The sequence below is a fragment of the Mytilus galloprovincialis genome, chromosome 11 (genome assembly GCF_965363235.1).
Source record: "Mytilus galloprovincialis chromosome 11, xbMytGall1.hap1.1, whole genome shotgun sequence".
NCBI classification, from domain to species: domain Eukaryota; kingdom Metazoa; phylum Mollusca; class Bivalvia; order Mytilida; family Mytilidae; genus Mytilus; species Mytilus galloprovincialis.
In genome coordinates this window covers 84,320,086-84,337,844 of record NC_134848.1, presented here as the reverse complement: position 1 = coordinate 84,337,844, position 17,759 = coordinate 84,320,086, and the positions used below count along the sequence as shown (strand labels likewise).

At 31.8% G+C, this 17,759-nt stretch overlaps 1 long non-coding RNA gene across 1 annotated transcript; it reads right to left on the bottom strand.

Annotated features, from left to right (window-relative positions):
• Nucleotides 1-5,680: 5,680 nt before the first annotated feature.
• LOC143051456 (uncharacterized) lies at nt 5,681-15,965 on the bottom strand. The gene is made up of 4 exons (XR_012970782.1): nt 15,303-15,965; nt 14,534-14,703; nt 6,736-6,838; nt 5,681-5,789 (listed from the first exon to the last, which is right to left on the bottom strand). It is a non-coding gene; the product is annotated as an uncharacterized LOC143051456 (long non-coding RNA).
• Nucleotides 15,966-17,759: the final 1,794 nt, after the last annotated feature.

Sequence of the window (17,759 nt, the reverse complement as noted above, 5' to 3'; positions counted from 1 at the left end):
GTTTGTAATGTTTAACAACCAAATTATATCAGTGTGTAAAAACGTTAATTATGAGCTTTGAAAGTCAAGTAGTTCGTGCATTTTTCTGAGTAAGTGTTAAAAATTTCCAAACAAATATTCTTTATTGTGGGTTAGCATTCATTATTCGTCAGTATCCTATAGATTAACAACTTGTGGTTATACTGATAATTTAGAATCTTCCTTGAAGGTGGTGCACAAACGCGCAGCTTATTAATTCGATTAATGTGTCATTTGTATACAAGAGTTATATTCCTTTGAACTATGTTTAATTTCATTAAATCAATGTGTTGGTTGTCTACCTTGAACAGGGTTATAATTTTATCTTTTACTTATAGTTTTTTTTATTGAGTTTAAAATCGTTACAAAATCTGTAAATGTACTATATACTCGTTTTTTTAGTTAGTTTATCAAAGACATTTATGTATATCTATAATTTCTTTTATTTGTTTTGAAATGTTTAAAATTAATTTATACCAATATTATTTTATTATCTTATAAATATGTTTTTTGTTACATTTAAGTGTTCAGACCGGGATAAAAAATGATCAAGGTCAAATCTACCCATAATGATAAAAAAAGAAGGTCAAATCTTAGTTCGATGAAAGAAACTGCTCTAAATCACACATTACAGGCACTTGTTCCAGAATGAAAATTTCCTGGAAATATTCTGAAACAAGTGCCTATGTCACAGAAAAAGCATCTTCTTCCAAGTATTCATGAAATTCCTCTCTTTTAAAGCCATATCCTGGAAATTAATAAAAACAAAAAACAATCTTTCTACTTTTGATTTGAGGTACAATATGCCGATGAAAACATAGATTTAATTGTGCTGTCAAGAATACACTGTTTCAAGTTGTGATATGCATCAAAAATGTCCAACAGCATTCGTACTTCTACTCGTAAAGGCATTTGTTTGTACGATCGATATGGTGTTAACAATTATGTCAGAACTCAAATGAAGAAGAAACGCTGATTTAACTTATCTGCTTTACTCGATCCCTAAAGACAAATACACAAAGAAGTGTAATAACGCCTAACACAAACACACATACGCACAGACACAAAACAGTACACCATAGCCACCAATATAAGGACTTAATTAGCTAAATCTACTAATTTTATTACATATTATGAATTTTGATGACAATAGATAAACATGCTACATAACAGATTGTTCTTTATATAATGTGTAATTGTATATTGGCGGCATTGTGTTGACAGTGTTATTACTACAGAAAGCCTAGACATGATAGACATTCTCATAAATAAGAACTTGCTAAACATAAAACGTATAAATCATCATTACAATATATGACAATGACACACAGTAATTAATACCGGACAGAAAAACAAGCTACTAAAAAAATTAAGAAAAATATCAAAAAAATAAAAAAGTGAAAGGTAAAAAAATGAATTTTTAAGAGTTCTACGGAACACAGTGTCTCACTTACTTTTTGGATTTTTGGACCCTCAATGCTCTTCAACTTTGTACTTGTTTGGCTTTATAAACATTTTGATATGAGCGTCACTGATGAGTCTTATGTAGACGAAACGCGCGTCTGGCGTACTTAATGGTGTTGTCTATGTTTTAAGTGTAAAAGGTCTCTCTTTTGCGAAAAGACTCGCAGGGTAAACGAAATTTGAAGAAAATTATTAAAAATTCCCTCTAGATACTATCTTTTGATTGTAAAAGCTTCTGTCCAAGTTTTGTAAACATCCAGGATAGTTTATGAATTCAATAAACTTTAACTGCAGACTGAAAACTAAGTCCGTTTATGAGTATTATACGGAAAATCTCGCAATAAATGTTTACAAAATTTCTTTCAAGCTTTTGATCACAAACAATCTTAAATAGTACAAACCCAGGATAGTTTAAGAAAGTAAGTATCGTTTTAAACTTTAACCAAAGAGTGACTGTAATGTTAACTGGCATAAAAACTAAGTCCATTTATAAGTTAGATACGGATAAACATGACTGTTCTTTTACAAAATTTACTTCTGAATACTATCTTATGATCATAAAGAAGCTTCTGTCCAAGTTGGTAACAATCCAGGATAGTTTAAGAAATTTATAAAAATTTCAAAAACTTTAACCACAGTGTGTATATTTGTGGAAGACGCCTTCGCCGCCGCCGCCGACGGCTAAATGTATGATTGCTATGTCTCTCCTTAGCAAAAAAAGTTGGAGGTTCGACAAAAACGACAAAATTAAGCACTCGACTATATTAACCAACATAATGCATGTAAATCAACTGTTTTATTTCTACTGTATTTGGTCATTGGTAATAGGCAACGATAGTTTTTTTACAAATTAAAAAATGCAAAATTGAGATGGAATATGCAAAACTCAGATCAAACAAATGAGCATGACTAATTAAGGAATAAAGGTACCGTCGATTTGACGGTCACAAATGATGTTTAACTGGTGACGCGTAGCAGAGACAATAAAACGGAAATTTGCGGCCGTCAAATCAATTTTGACGGTGACAACACTTCAACTACGATTCTGTTATTCAGATTATAATGCATTATAAACAGATATAATACGTTAAAGCTTGAATGTATAAGTTTGACATTCAAAAAATTCCACGATTTTCTAACAAACTGGATGTTATAACGTTACCTCTACGATTCAAATTCGGGTGAAATTACATTAAGACGTCGAATTCGAGGTAGGTGTTGTTTTATTTTCGAGTATATTGTAGTAATCGAGCATTTGTTGATCCAATTAATTTAAAATGGTTGGTTCCGCCTTAGTTACGCCCGATCAACTGTTGATTTGACGGTAATGTTTAGCCGATGAAAAAATTATGACATACTTGTTGCATTAAAATTCATTTTGTATAAAACTTAAAAGAGCTAATAACAAATATTTTATTTGTATTGATTACTCATCATTATTTGATTGACGGTTATTTGTTGTTATAATGCAAAGTGTGGTTGTTGAATCAATCATTTTATGTCCACAAACTTTCATTATCAATGATGATTTAATTGTTGTATGATTTGATTTGTAATTGTTTTTTAATATAGACAGGAGATATATCATTTTCTGATTTTTCCACTTTAGACCGGACATTTTTGGTTGATTGCGACCCTTTCCTGTTATGGTTTCCGGGTGGTTTCATATTTCCGCACATCCAATAATTCAAATCTTCTTTTGTCAATAATAAATTCAAACTTGTATTATCAACTAAAATTCCAATCTTATCAATCATGATTCCAGTCGTGTGTAATCAAAAATAATTATGTATAAGGTTAAATTTATTATCATAATTAAATATCATTTGAAAATACAAGTTTAGTGAATTTGAGAAATTCAATTGCATATGGTTTTTTTTTCAATCTTACCGTCTGCCAAAATATGTGTTACATACATCTGCAGTAGTAGATTTTGACAATAATGGAACAAGCAATACTAAAGGTTTTATCATATCGAAAGTTTAAAAGAACATACAAAACAACTTTACCAGGCTTTTCATAACTCCTATCATAAAGCAGTGTTACTTTTGAATATTCACCTCAGTAACGCTAAAGAAACGCCCCCTTTTCCTTTTTCACCTGACTTATAAAGTGCTGTGTTTTCACAATTAATAAAATATATTTGAATCAATCAGGTTTGCAATCCTGTTGGAAAATTTATTCAAGTCAATATGGGTTAGATGTATTATTTTTCATATAAATATGTTATATTTTGTAAACCAATAATCTAATTGTATCGTAATTGTGTATGATAATTCTATGAACTAGTATTAATGCTAATCAATGTTCTTTTTACTTATACTTGTATTCTTTATATGCCCCTTGTGGGCCCTGAATTGGTAAAGAAATAAATGTGATCTTGTCTTATCTTATCTTATGCAACTTTGATTTGATCACCGATGTCTGACACACATATAACTTCTCACGATCTTATAGAATGAGCAACACGTGGAAACAAAACCCATGCATGTATCAAAATGCGTCAATTATTGACACATTTTTTACAGGTTTCACGAAGTAATGCGCAATAAGTACATGCTGATGTGAATATACTAAGGAGTGAATTCGGTGCTTTTTATGGTGTTTACTTAGTGAGACCTCCACATTCAGGTACATCGTTCAGACAGCCTTTTTTCACGTGGTGTTCTCTCTCTCTCTTTCCTCCACTATATATATATCTAAATCAACTGGAGATATTTTTGTACTGAATATTTGTATCGGCATTATTACATACCATGCATCCACATACTTCTTTTCTTGTTGTTCCGTTAACATTTCAAATGGATGTGCACATTGATGTCTAGTGTTAATGTATTATATATCCAGACTGCTTCTTTTGTAGCGTAATATATCTGAGATCGTGTTTGTATTTAGTTCACGTCTATATCGGGCTTTCAAATCGGTTTTAGTCAAGTCTGCTATATCTGCAATTGTTTGTCTAGTTGGTAAGAAAAGGGTTGCTCAGTTTTGAATATGCTATTGATCTTGAAATGATATATGTATTAATATAACAGAAAATCATATACTATAGTGTTCAGACTGATGTTTATAAATCTAGACTATTTATATCTAAATAATAAGTAATGAATGTCATCATTTTGTCATTAAATCATGAACGGGTGTTTACTTTGCTGTACTTATTTCTCCCCTGTTCTGTATAGCATTTTAGCAAAATTCTTAAAAAAATATTATTATATGTTGTCACATATTATTGCATACCTTAAAATGAAATCATTGTTTTTTTTGTCGATAATTTCAGTAGATTAAGATTTTTTTTTACATTTTCTTATTTTCTTACATGTTAGAAGCGAGGGTATTTATCAAAGCATGATCCCAAAGACAAAAAATATTATCTATCCCGAGGGATAACCGAGAAATTGTCCAAAATGTAAAAAAAAAATAATTTTCAAATTCCCCCTTTTCATCTTTGACCAGTTTAAAATTTTGCACCACTTTGGAACACTACGACATGCCTTAATCAAAGGGTGTTATATTTATCTTCAAAATAAAGCAAACATTAGCCGTGAGGTATTTCGATCCATTATTTTTTTGAATTTACATTACTTGTCAACGTACTAAAAGAGATTATGTTACTTCATGCTACTATTTAATTTATGTTTTTAATTGTTCATATATATAGTGTACAAATTTCTTTTCAATATCTATTTTATCAGTTCATTTGTTTATGTATTATTATAATGACATAAATCCGTGTATTTCTTTCCAATTAGAAAAATCATATCATAGAGAACATGTGAATTAGTTTCAAGTTGATTGGACTTCAACTTCATCAAAAACTACCTCGACCAAAAACATTAACCTGAAGCGGGACAGACGGAAGGACAAACAGACGAACGAACGAACGGACGAACGAACGGACGAACGAACGGACGAACGGACAGACAGACGGATGGACGAACAGACCAGAAAACATAATGACCATAAATGGGGCATACAGATGTATACTGAAATCATTGTTTGTATTTTCTCTACCAGTTTTTGAGTTAGTTCCGTAATGGATCACTGTATGTTGCATCTTTTGCATCTTCGCAAGTTTCAACAACGAAACCTGTTGCCTTGTTTCAAACATTCCCGTAAAATATCGTCGTCACAATAATCAATCATAAATTTTAACCATGTATTATCAATTATAATTCGAATCACAAGAACTAAGTTATTTTTAATCAAGTACACTAGTCCATTTAATGAATTTCTAATACCTTCCATGTAAAACCCATTCTCTGAGGTCAAGTTTAGGAAAGGTCATACATGGTACCAGTGGTTCGCTGAAACAGACAAGAGAAGCCAATCAGCGCCATTGTTTTGATTTAAGGAACGATGGCGATTCGAGTGTGACAATCTTACTTTTGTCAATGTTTTATTGTTTTTAACGTCATTATGATGCATTGGTGAAACAAAAGAATGTTGTTAATAAGTATTAAACATATCTTAATTATCTTATGTAGATTTGTTGCTGATATATCTATTCTGTCACTCTCTATTTCTGACTGATAAGTTATTGTTTTCTCTTTGATTACCTCCTAAAAATTTTCTTTTAATTATAACTAAAACAAATTCTTTCAAACCAATTTTATATTTTAATTAACGATACAATTAATGAGTCGTTTAATTACAATAATGTTATTTGTGCTAGCTGTCATTGTGTCGTCATAAGCTTTGTTTATTTTTTTATTTATTTGTTTTGTTTCACTATCTTTTAATATGCTTTAAAGTGTATTTGAAGGAAAACATTCTTATTCCAGATAATACCCTGCTTTAGGAAATTCGAGGATTCACAAATTTCAGCAAATATTTTTTACATTTTTATTTTATCAAAAATGTTATTTATTACACTATTAGTTGTAACTGTATAATATGGTACAAAATCAACCGAACTAATCAACTCATTTTTATATGTTAATTAACGATACAATTAACGAGTCGTTTAATTGTAATAATGTTATTTTTTAGTGGGTAACGAAATGTTCATACATAAACTTAAAAGTTATAACTTGTGTATAATTAAGTTGATACCACCTTAACTACTAACCTGAATGGGAGGTCACCCGAACACGATTTTGATATGTACACTGATTTAGGATATATGATCGAATTCTCGGGGTGCAAGAAGTCACCAGAAAAAAATTCTCTTTAGTTATACAGCTTAGCAGATATAATAGAACTTTTGGGAAATGAGAGTTTATGCGCGACCAACTTGTTATTTATACATACCCTGCTTTTGGAGATATAAAAGCATTCTGTGGAACAGCAGGTACGTTAACATGACGACACATCACTGATGATAAACTTTGCTTCTTAATTTCACGCAGTTGACCTAAAATAAAGGATTAAATTTCAATTTGGAATAAATTTAGATTTCAATTATATGGAATTCAAACAGCTCTTTATATGTTGTGCGTATTGTTATGCGTTTACTTTTCTACATTGACTAGAGGTATATGGGAGGGTTGAGATCTCATAAACATGTTTAAACCCGTCGCATTTTTGCACCTGTCCCAAGTCAGGAGCCTCTGGCCTTTGTTAGTCTTGTATTATTTTAATTTTAGTTTCTTGTGTACAATTTGGAAATTAGTATGGCGTTCATTATCACTGAACTAGTATATATTTGTTGATGGGCCAGCTGAAGGACGCCTCCGGGTGCGGGAATTTCTCGCTACATTTGAAGACCTGTTGGTAACCTTCTGTGTTTTTTTTCTATGGTCGGGTTGTTGTCTCTTTGACACATTCCCCATTTCCATTCTCAATTTTATTCTCGTAGAACCGTCATGTTTTGATTTACACTCAAGGAATATCTATGTATCCAATGACTACCAATATGTTATATAATATCGAGACTTTAAACCTAACTTTCTTTTCCTCACTCAAGACACTGAAAAATTGTAAAAGTCTAAGTACATCATATTTGTCTTTTTGTCATATTTAAGTTTAAATAACCCGTTTGTGTATGTTCCTGTTCTTGTTTGAATTTGTATACATTTTGTAATGTTTGTGCCTTTCAAAACTGACGAAGGGGCCTCGGTGGCAGAGTGGTCTAAGTAATTACTACTGTAATCACTAGCCAGTCAACACTGAGGTTGTGAGTTTGAACCCCGCACGTGCGGATGCACTCGAGTCAAATCTTAATTGACTAGGATTGTCAGCTGTAAAATCGAAGGTCGGTGGGTTTTTTTTTACACTCCGGCTTCCTACACCTATAAAACTGACCGCCACGACATAAACTAAATGCGGTGATTAAAAGTGGCGTTAAAACTTATTATTAAATGCGGTTCCTTCAACCAACATACGTAATGAATCTCAAGACTTTACACCGTTTTTTTAAGTTTTTTTAAATTTTCATATAATGAAAGTTTGTTGCCTATAATTAAAATAATATTTAACAGTGTTTCGGGATTTTTTGCTTATACTATTAAAGCATGGGTCCCTTTTCAAAAGTCTCCCAACTATTTCCTTGTGATTTAGCAAGGTATTCTTTGATATTTTTGTTACGTTTATACGCTATGATAGGTACTTGGGTGAAGATTTCACTACATTGTTTGTCTTTTTGCAGTTTGCTCCAATGTTTTCTTATAACCTTACTAAGGTTTTTTACCATTGGATTGTATTTAGTAATGAGAGTGAGTGGGACATTCTTTGTCCTATCGGCCTTTAATAAGGTTGATTTTCTGCTTGTGGTATTTTTAACGTTTCTAATAACATTCTCTGTTTTATTTTTACAGTATCCTCTTTCAACTAACTTATCTTGTAAGTTAGTTAAATGTCTATCTAACTCATTGGTGTCACTATTATTTCTAATATGACGTATAGATTCACACACTGTAATACTTGTGAATGTGTGTTTCGGATGTGCACTAGTGATTGGTAAATATTGATACGTTTCAGTTTTTTTAATATGTGATTTAACATCAAGGATGTTATTATTATGGAATCTTTCACCTTTGTACACTTCGGTATCTAAATAGGTCATACTAGAACTAGACACCTCAAATGTGAATTTAAGTAGAGGGTCAATTTTGTTCGCTATGTTAAAGAAATCTTCAACCTGTTTTAATGTGCCTGTGAAGACCATAAAACCGTCATCCCTGTATTGACAGTGTAATATGATGTTTTCTCTCCATTGGAACTTATCTAAAATATTTATTAATAGTACAGACAGATGTAAATCTGTGCATGTAGGAGAAAATATACCACCCATAGGCGCTCCTGTAATTTGTTTGTATAATTGTCCATTGAATTCAAATTCATTGTTTCTTAGTATTAATTTAACAAATGCCGTTAAATCTTTTTTGTTGGGAATTTTTAAAGTATATTCATGTGTGTCAATTGAATCTAATGCATTGATAACCGTTTCTTCTAAGTTATCAATGTTCATATTTGTGTACATAGACGTTACATCATAGGCAATAAGAATACAATCTTTCCTGACCTCATGTGACTCTATTCTATTAATAAAGTCTTTTGTATCTTGAATGTAAAAGTTATGTCTCTTCAGTAATGGTTTTAAGATTAGATCCAGTAATCTTTCAATGCGTCTCGTGGGAGAGTTACACTTATTGATGATTGGTCGGTAAGGAATGTTTATGTTTCCAACTATTTGACCAGTTCGAAATGCCTCATTAATTATTTCTAGATTAATTTTATGAATTTTTGGAAGAAGGTACATGTGTCCGTGTTTTGATTCTTTATTATTCTTCAAGAAATTATAAGTTTGTGAATCTATTTCTTTTTTCCTATATAGATCTTCAACAATATTTTTATAGATTTGACAACAACGTTAGTAGTTGGTTCATTTATTTTCAAGTAATGATTACCGTTAAGGTGACTTGTTCCTGCTTTGATGTAATCGATCTTATTAACGACTACTGTTGTGTTAATTTTATCGGCTTTAGATATATAAATGCTGTCATTATGTTTTAGTTCTGTTAGAGCTTTACGTTCAAGTTTTGACAAACTGTCTCTAAATTGTTTAACCTCCAGTTTTGATATATCTAGTTTTGTGTCAATTAAGTAATTTTCTAGGGCAATATTTCCCCTGGGTGGTATATGTCCAGATTGCAAATATAATGGATGAATATGTTTCTTGTTGTTTTTTCCAGAGTAATGGAATCTACATCTCATTTTTCTAGCTAGCTCATTAAAATCCATTAATATTTGTTTTCGTAGATTATTATGTTTTGGATTAGGAATAAATTTCATTCCCTTTCCTAATAGGAGGAGTTCATTTTTCGTCAATGACTTTGTTGACAAGTTCAGAACGAATTTTCTATAAGACTCAGCTCGAGTCGCTTTTTTGTTTTTTATTTGGGACCTTAATTTGTCCCGTTTTCTGCATTTTTTCTTTTTATCAGATTTTTTAAACGATCTGTTCGCCATGTTTTCACCAAGAAAATGAGAACATGTCGGGCAGAAAGGATAAGGGAGGAGTTACCTGTAATTGACATGCGCAAAATATTACACCTTACCAATAGAAAAAAAGAGAAGCACACAGAATAGTTATATAATGATTTAATAGATCCAAGACAGTGCAACAATAAGATCCCATAGCGAAAAAACTATATGCACACGACAGAGATATTAAAGTCTGGAAATAAAATTCATTAAAGTTTTCACTAGAACTAAGTAAAATGTACTGTATCACTCACGTATACTTCGAAAGACTAATCCTGCTATTACTAATCAAAGGAAAAGAATATAACCTTAAAGTTGGTATACTAGTCGCACTTTCGGAAACAGTTTAGAACTTTCTTTTAAATTTGTCCTTGGGTTTGTAAGCACCCTGGGCTGGCTTTCTATTGATTGTCTCTTTGTAACGACGGAGTTTTTCTTTGTATTCCTCAATCAGTTCTTCCACAATTTTAAAGAACTCTCTCCGCTCTGTGTACCGTCCAGCTTTCATGAATTCTTCATCTAACTCCTGCATCCTTAAGTCTAGCTCCTTAGAGACTTCTAAGATGTTTTTAGCTATCATCTCAGAAAGTTTGCATAATGTTACTCTTCGTAACTCTGTGTTCATGTTGCGTATCTCGTCTTTTACTGCTTCCTTTGTTGGATGTTCCATCATTCTAGGGGTGAACGAAAGTTCAATCCTCATGTATGGTGGTAGTTCCCGGGCCCCTTTGGCTAGATTTAGTCCTTCCTGAATAGTATTGAGGTTGTACTTAACATGACTCAGCCTTCTTAGTTCTTCCACTGTCCTGGCCATGGTTGGACTTTGTTCAATAGGTTTGGTATCACTGGTTGACTCACTAAAGCTTGGTCTAACCATTTCTTCTTGTGCACTTTGTATGTCTTCATTGTAGTCATTAGATTTGTTTGTAGTATCCATTGTTTTAGAGAGTTTCAATTTTAGCATATACTTCTTCGAATTCATGAGACGTTTTTAACTGTTCTCACACTGAGCCACATATAAATATCTGTGTGTGGTGGTCTGTTTTACTTAAACTGTCAAAGACAGTGTTTATTGTTTCTGCTATTTCAATTTTGAACTTTTTATTGTTCTTAAGCCATCAAGAAGGACATAATCTGTCAACGGTGGCATTTGTCTTGGGTACGTATGGATCTCTGTGAGAAAATCACTTTGATACACTCGGGAAGGACTCCGGTGTGGCTTCGCCACATGTTATAAATTATTATTAAATGCGGTTCCTTCAACCAACATACGTAATGAATCTCAAGACTTTACACCGTTTTTTTTAAATTTCATATAATGAAAGTTTGTTGCCTATAATTAAAATAATATTTAACAGTGTTTCGGGATTTTTTGCTTATACTATTAAAGCATGGGTCCCTTTTCAAAAGTCTCCCAACTATTTCCTTGTGATTTAGCAAGGTATTCTTTGATATTTTTGTTACGTTTATACGCTATGATAGGTACTTGGGTGAAGATTTCACTACATTGTTTGTCTTTTTGCAGTTTGCTCCAATGTTTTCTTATAACCTTACTAAGGTTTTTTACCATTGGATTGTATTTAGTAATGAGAGTGGGACATTCTTTGTCCTATCGGCCTTTAATAAGGTTGATTTTCTGCTTGTGGTATTTTTAACGTTTCTAATAACATTCTCTGTTTTATTTTTACAGTATCCTCTTTCAACTAACTTATCTTGTAAGTTAGTTAAATGTCTATCTAACTCATTGGTGTCACTATTATTTCTAATATGACGTATAGATTCACACACTGTAATACTTGTGAATGTGTGTTTCGGATGTGCACTAGTGATTGGTAAATATTGATACGTTTCAGTTTTTTTAATATGTGATTTAACATCAAGGATGTTATTATTATGGAATCTTTCACCTTTGTACACTTCGGTATCTAAATAGGTCATACTAGAACTAGACACCTCAAATGTGAATTTAAGTAGAGGGTCAATTTTGTTCGCTATGTTAAAGAAATCTTCAACCTGTTTTAATGTGCCTGTGAAGACCATAAAACCGTCATCCCTGTATTGACAGTGTAATATGATGTTTTCTCTCCATTGGAACTTATCTAAAATATTTATTAATAGTACAGACAGATGTAAATCTGTGCATGTAGGAGAAAATATACCACCCATAGGCGCTCCTATAATTTGTTTGTATAATTGTCCATTGAATTCAAATTCATTGTTTCTTAGTATTAATTTAACAAATGCCGTTAAATCTTTTTTGTTGGGAATTTTTAAAGTATATTCATGTGTGTCAATTGAATCTAATGCATTTACAAAAAGAAAACGAACAAAATTGACCCTCTACTTAAATTCACATTTGAGGTGTCTAGTTCTAGTATGACCTATTTAGATACCGAAGTGTACAAAGGTGAAAGATTCCATAATAATAACATCCTTGATGTTAAATCACATATTAAAAAAACTGAAACGTATCAATATTTACCAATCACTAGTGCACATCCGAAACACACATTCACAAGTATTACAGTGTGTGAATCTATACGTCATATTAGAAATAATAGTGACACCAATGAGTTAGATAGACATTTAACTAACTTACAAGATAAGTTAGTTGAAAGAGGATACTGTAAAAATAAAACAGAGAATGTTATTAGAAACGTTAAAAATACCACAAGCAGAAAATCAACCTTATTAAAGGCCGATAGGACAAAGAATGTCCCACTCACTCTCATTACTAAATATAATCCAATGGTAAAAAACCTTAGTAAGGTTATAAGAAAACATTGGAGCAAACTGCAAAAAGACAAACAATGTAGTGAAATCTTCACCCAAGTACCTATCATAGCGTATAAACGTAACAAAAATATCAAAGAATACCTTGCTAAATCACAAGGAAATAGTTGGGAGACTTTTGAAAAGGGACCCATGCTTTAATAGTATAAGCAAAAAATCCCGAAACACTGTTAAATATTATTTTAATTATAGGCAACAAACTTTCATTATATGAAATTTAAAAAAACGGTGTAAAGTCTTGAGATTCATTACGTATGTTGGTTGAAGGAACCGCATTTAATAATAATTAATCAAACGTGTTCAACAAATACGGTGATCATAAACAAGTGACGTACAGATCCATGGTATATGTGAGAGAATCATTGAAGTATAGGCAGCCATTGTTATATTATAGTTCATTTCTTTGTGTGTGCTGTACCCCTATTTTTGACATTTTTACTCTTTGAGTATGTTTGTTTTGTTCACACATCGTTGACAATGTAATGGAATTTGATACGACTGTCATATTAGTGAGAGGTTTAGCTAGATATAAAACCAAGTTCATTCCACCATTTTCTACATTAGAAAATGCCTGTACCAAGTCAGGAATATGACAGGTGTTATCCATTCGTTTGATGTGTTTGGACTTTTGATTTTGCCTTTTGATTTTGGACTTTTCTTTTCAGTATTTTTGTGTTTTTACTTTTTACATTTTAACGTTGTGTTTTCGTTGTGTCGTTTGTTCTCTTTTGTGTTTAAGTGTGAATTCACATTACTATAAGACGTGTCACGGTACTTTTCTATCCCAAAATCGTGTATTTGGTTTTGATGTTATATTTGTTATTCTCATCGGATTTAGTCTAACGCTTAGTCCGTTTCTGTATGTGTTACATTTTTATGTTGTGTCGTTGTTCTCCTCTTATATTTAATGCGTTTCCCTCAGTTTTAGTTTGTTTCCCCGATTTTGTTTTTTGTCCATGGATTAACGAGTTTTGAACAGCGGTATACTACTGTTGCCTTTATTTAAAACCGTGATATGTAACATTGCAGCACGAGGCATTGCCTTCATACAAAGTGGTCTTCAACTGAATGGCATTCCAGTATCTCAAAGGAGGGACGAAAGATACCAAAGGGACAGTCAAACTTATAAATCTAAAATAAACTGACAACGCCATGGCTAAAAATGAAAAAAAAACCAGACAAACAATAGTACAAATGACACAAAATAGAAAACTAAAGAATAAACAACACGAACCCCACCAAAAACTAGGGGTGATCTCAGGTGCTCCGAAAAAGAATAAGCAGATCCTGCTCCACAACTTATCTTTATATGCAATGGTCCTTAACGTACACATATGTCAATACCTGATCCTTTCTTTAGACACAGTAATATTGTTTTTTACTTTTCGTGTTTTTTATGAAGTCAGAGATCGTTAATGAGTATTCATGTCAACGGAGAGACATGCAGCAAGGTTTGTCTCATCGGAAATTATACTTATGATTCTTATTCTTATAGTGAGGAAAATTTCATTTTAAAAGATTTGTCTGAAAACATAAGATCTTTAATTTCCGTACACCACAAACCCTAATGATAATACATTTAATGTATTTGAGTCTGTATTCACTTATCATAAGATAATTCAATTTATTTGTTTATTTGATTTAAAACAATAGAAAATATTGTATAATTATTTAAAATATACACATGATGAAGAGTTGTGTCATAGGCAATCATACCATACCTTCTTATATCTAACGACCTATATTTTTCTTTTTATTTATGTGTAAATATTTTCTTATTGTAATCTATTTATCGTTTTTTTCCTTGGGTGATCCTCAACTTAGTACAAACCTTTTGTAAATCCTGTTTGATAAAAATCGTTTTCATAAAAGAATCTATCTCCGGTTTTGAATAAGGCAAACTGCTGGCCGAGTAAGCATGCAAATGTAGGTCCAACAATTCCCCCTGAAACCGGCCTCTCTGCCATAGCACCGGACATAAGGTCTATATCTTCTGGGTGTCTGAAAATAACAAAACACTAATCAATTTGTATGCAAACAAAAGTTAATAAAATAGACCTAGGTAGTTTTATTTTGAATATAACCGGAAACTTTATCTTTATCATCCGGGTTTCTTTAGTACATTCTACATCTTAAATACGTTAAGTGTCGATTTTGATTTGGAATCCAAAATTCGCAAGTCAACGTCGTACCATTTAATTATCTCCTATATTGCAAAGCCGAATTTTTAATTTTTCATGAATCAACTGCCCCGGTTGACATTAGATCATATGTAGAAAACGCATAATAAGGCAATAATAAATATTTGGTGTGACCTAAAATATTGCTGGATTAATGCACACAAATTGGAAGATCGTGAATTCTTTTCTCTAAAACTTATGTACGATAAACTCATCATAGATACCCTCGGGGAAACTATCTTCCTGTACTTTGTACTGAAACTGAATGCATAAGAATGATAGAAAAGAAATAGTATACGAACAATATTCCCCTTGTTATCTAACATTCACATACATTTTGGGTGCATTGAAGTAATCTCATCATAGAAACCAGCATAACATTTTTACGTCAGAAGTTTTATTTCATATATAATATTATACCTATATACAGATGAAAGAGCTTTGATAGCTCCTAAGGTATGATCACCAAATCCCATAATGCCTTTTCCAAAATGGAGTATTGGTCTTAATCCGCAATACTCCCGCCATCTATTGTAGGACGGTAGTCCATGGTCTCTTCCTCTTTGGATATCAAATGACATTGTGTCAACACTGTTCTTAGGTTCAGATTCCCAAACCTTGTTTCTTATAAAATCAGTCATAAATCGATCAGTCTTGCTTTGAAATCGTGTAAAAAATGAATAGGATGACGGAGAGTTAGTTACAATATTGCTGTAATTTTGAAACGTTTCAGGAGAAAATCCTTGGAATATATCATTTTCAAATGCATCCAAATTAGAATGAGCAAATCGTATAGCAGCAGTTGCAAACACATTACTTGTTGTAGCATCAATTTTTGGATTGTACATAGTGTTATGCCCATCCCGAGTGCTTTTTAAACCAAATCTCAGAATTGCTTCATATCCTATAATTGCTGGCACATATTCTGTATACACAATGTGTTGGTAGATTGCTGACATTATTTTCCGTGCCTCTTTGTAGAGACTATCACCACTCCATCCAAGATGTTTTAAATCTCGTACGAGTTTGTCGTTCTCTCGTAGAAAGATAACGTGAAATATGCTTAAAATAGAATCAAAACTGTCTGGGTGACCTACAAATACATATATAGATATAGGAAGATGTGGTGTGAGTGCCAATGAGAAAACTCTCCATCAATATGACAATTTATAAAAGTAAACCATTATATATGTACGTATATTAACATCGCATGTTGCACGATTATTTGGCTTGTTAACTTGTATGACTTGAATATCTCTCTAAAGATTTTACCACCATTTTTTTCTGCACAAACATTGTCATGAGGATTATCAAACCATAAATATTAAGATGATGTGTTTTATTTCGTTCTTAAGATCTCATGCAGGATTGGCAATGTATGTGATGAGATGAGTGACATTCCTCTATTCTAATACGAAAATTTTCAAATATTGCATATATTCTTAATCATGTTTGTTTTGTTTTGCTGTTGACAAAATTTCAAATTTCTGTGATTTTTATTGATTTATTTATTTACGTTCTATTTCAAATACAAATGTATATGGATAATTTTATATCGATATATGTATTATTTGGATATATTATAATCATGATAATGAATTAATGTATATATTTCAGATAAGGGTTAAGGGTACACTGATAAATACTAGCCATATTGTTATATTTTACTATTGTTAACGGGGCCATATAATGCCGGTATTTTGTACATCTAAGTAACACATTCAAAGAAAATATTATAAAAATAAATTAATATCAACAAAATAGTTACGTGTGGAGGAATATACTATTAACGACGGGTCTATCATAAAATGTATAATTCGTGTAGAAGAACTCAAATTCACGTTCATATAGAAATGATGAATTCGTTATCTAAAATGTTATACTCAGCAACATATATCCTATGTATGACATTCCTCACGAATAAAGTAAAAAATGTATCACAAATACTTAAATACGAACATGCACATGATGTCTCAGATTTGGTGTAGCAACAATTAGCTAGAATACGGATCAAGTTAACAACGGAGTTGATTCCGCATAATTAAATAATTTAAAACCGTCTGTTTGTCCCATTCGGTGTTCTCCTTCCATGGTGTTACAATATTAGATCACTGAACCAAATATTTTATATCTTTGTACGCCTAGCAAGAATATTCAATAAGGTCTTCCTGAACTAAACTTTTTTAATCTTTGTTCTCCTAGCAGGGAGTTTCAATACGGTTCTTACTGAACTAAATCATTACAATCTTTGCTCTTCTTGGAGGGAGTTTCAATATAGTCTAATCTAACTAAACTATTTTAATATTTGTTTTCCTAGCAAGGATTTTCATTTTAGTCCTACCTGAATCTCTGTTCCCCTTCTATAGAATACCATAAATTGTTGACAAGTCTTACCTGAACCAAACTTTCTAAATCTCTGTTCTCCCTCTATAGAATTGCCATAAATTAATGATAAGTCTAAGTACGATGTCTTCGTATTTATCTGATTCCTAGGACCTGTTATGTAAATAGAAACTTTGGTTTTTATTAAGTTTAAACAATAAGATTTGTTATAATTGTTGGTGTAAGTTTTGGAGTAAGTTAGTAAGTACGTCTCGAATTTTTAGGCATTCGTTTAACGTTCGAGTATGCGATTCAATTTGAAATTTAATGAACTTTCAATAAATTATTTAACTACTTAATGGCGATATTAAGAGGTTCAATAAGACATAACAACAGGGAACAAAATCATGTAATTCTATGTTTTGTTTTTAATGTATTGAATAAGGGATACAAAGGGAGTAATTAGTGATGCAAATAGGAAAACAAAATATATATATATAAACAAGTCTTAATTGGCTATAAAAGGGGAGATTTGGCATGCCACAAAACCAGGTG